Source organism: Oncorhynchus masou, unplaced genomic scaffold (assembly GCF_036934945.1).
Source record: "Oncorhynchus masou masou isolate Uvic2021 unplaced genomic scaffold, UVic_Omas_1.1 unplaced_scaffold_1355, whole genome shotgun sequence".
Taxonomy (NCBI): Eukaryota; Metazoa; Chordata; class Actinopteri; order Salmoniformes; family Salmonidae; genus Oncorhynchus; species Oncorhynchus masou.
The window spans coordinates 97,777-100,401 of NW_027003444.1; the positions used below are offsets into that span (position 1 = coordinate 97,777).

General features: G+C 49.6%; 1 pseudogene; it reads right to left on the reverse strand.

The window, feature by feature from the left end:
- Nucleotides 1–1,630: 1,630 nt before the first annotated feature.
- The window catches only part of LOC135530498 (ras-related protein Rab-33B-like), a 4,881-nt pseudogene continuing 3,886 nt past the window's right edge, over nucleotides 1,631–2,625 (reverse strand).

The window sequence follows — 2,625 nt, forward strand, 5'->3', positions numbered from 1 at the left end:
CACCAGTCTTACACAACAGATCTGAGAGCAGGCTATAGAAGGAGACAACAGATCTGAGAGCAGGCTATAGAAGGAGGAGACAACAGATCTGAGAGCAGGCTATAGAAGGAGGAGACAACAGATCTGAGAGCAGGCTATAGAAGGAGGAGACAACAGATCTGAGAGCAGGCTATAGAAGGAGGAGACAACAGATCTGAGAGCAGGCTATAGAAGGAGGAGACAACAGATCTGAGAGCAGGCTATAGAAGGAGACAACAGATCTGAGAGCAGGCTATAGAAGGAGGAGACAACAGATCTGAGAGCAGGCTATAGAAGGAGGAGACAACAGATCTGAGAGCAGGCTATAGAAGGAGGAGACAACAGATCTGAGAGCAGGCTATAGAAGGAGACGACAACAGATCTGAGAGCAGGCTATAGAAGGAGACAACAGATCTGAGAGCAGGCTATAGAAGGAGACAACAGATCTGAGAGCAGGCTATAGAAGGAGGAGACAACAGATCTGAGAGCAGGCTATAGAAGGAGACAACAGATCTGAGAGCAGGCTATAGAAGGAGGAGACAACAGATCTGAGAGCAGGCTATAGAAGGAGGAGACAACAGATCTGAGAGCAGGCTATAGAAGGAGGAGACAACAGATCTGAGAGCAGGCTATAGAAGGAGGAGACAACAGATCTGAGAGCAGGCTATAGAAGGAGGAGACAACAGATCTGAGAGCAGGCTATAGAAGGAGGAGACAACAGATCTGAGAGCAGGCTATAGAAGGAGACAACAGATCTGAGAGCAGGCTATAGAAGGAGGAGACAACAGATCTGAGAGCAGGCTATAGAAGGAGACAACAGATCTGAGAGCAGGCTATAGAAGGAGGAGACAACAGATCTGAGAGCAGGCTATAGAAGGAGGAGACAACAGATCTGAGAGCAGGCTATAGAAGGAGGAGACAACAGATCTGAGAGCAGGCTATAGAAGGAGGAGACAACAGATCTGAGAGCAGGCTATAGAAGGAGGAGACAACAGATCTGAGAGCAGGCTATAGAAAGGAGACAACAGATCTGAGAGCAGGCTATAGAAGGAGGAGACTATAGAAGGAGACAACAGATCTGAGAGCAGGCTATAGAAGGAGGAGACAACAGATCTGAGAGCAGGCTATAGAAGGAGGAGACAACAGATCTGAGAGCAGGCTATAGAAGGAGACAACAGATCTGAGAGCAGGCTATAGAAGGAGGAGACAACAGATCTGAGAGCAGGCTATAGAAGGAGACAACAGATCTGAGAGCAGGCTATAGAAGGAGACAACAGATCTGAGAGCAGGCTATAGAAGGAGGAGACAACAGATCTGAGAGCAGGCTATAGAAGGAGACAACAGATCTGAGAGCAGGCTATAGAAGGAGGAGACAACAGATCTGAGAGCAGGCTATAGAAGGAGACAACAGATCTGAGAGCAGGCTATAGAAGGCAATAGAGCCGTTATTATGAGCCGTCCTCCCCTCACCAGCCTCCACTGATATAGATGCTTGATCAGAGAGGACTCTCCCCTCCCTCCCTCCCTTCCTTATATGTCCAGAAGTCTTTCTCTAAGTTCTTGGTGGGCACCCTAAATTCCCTGTTACCTCCCCATGTTCCATCCTCTCACCCTGCCTCTCTCAACAGGTGCATGTCCAGAAGTCTTTCTGAGGGCTCTTCTTGGCTGGCAGTCTGAAAGAAGATGTCCCTGTATAGGACCCACAATAGGAGCCAGACACTCCTGTGTTGTTGAGAACCGGGGGAGGTGGTCTGGTCTGTCTCTTCAGCCTGGAGGCCAGGGCCATGAACACATCCTCCACGCTGTCCTGATGCCCCCCTCCTGATCCTCCTCCTCCTCCTGGTCCTCCTCCTGGTCCTCCTCCTCCTCCTCCTGGTTCTCCTCCTCCTGGTTCTCCTCCTCCTCCTCCTCCTCCTCCTCCTCCAGGGAGGCTTTTAGCAGACGTTTCAAACATAATCATCCCGTGGGCAACTGCAAACTTCTGGGCCTGATCCCGTGTCACCTGATCTTCCACCTTGATGGAGCGGGGGTCACAGCTGCAGGTGTCACGGAGGTCGCTCTTATTGCCCACGAGGAACCTGCAGAGGGGGAGACGTATGGAGAGTTTAAAACGTTACAACCGAAAAGGCAATGTTGGCCACTACAGAGTATTCAAAACGAGGTGTTTTCTGTGTGTTGTTGTTGTGTGTTGGTTGAGGTGTTGTGTAACACAGCTGCCCAATGCTGACACGATGCAGCGTTTCTGAATCTGATCCTGGAGATAGAGCGAGTTCCTCTGGGCCTCCACGTGGAACTGATCAGGTGTAAACGGGGCCATTTAACAAAAAATGACAAATGGAATTGGCTTCTAATATGACTGACTAACCTGGTTATCTCCTGTCCCAGTGAGTACTGTCTACACCCCTCTATCCAGGTTGTGTGTATATAACTAACCTGGTTATCTCCTGACCCAGTGAGTACCGTCTACACTCCTCTATCCAGGTTGTGTGTATATAACTAACCTGGTTATCTCCTGTCCCTGTGAGTACCGTCTACACCCCTCTATCCAGGTTGTGTGTGTATATAACTAACCGGGTTATCTCCTGTCCCAGTGAGTACCGTCTACAC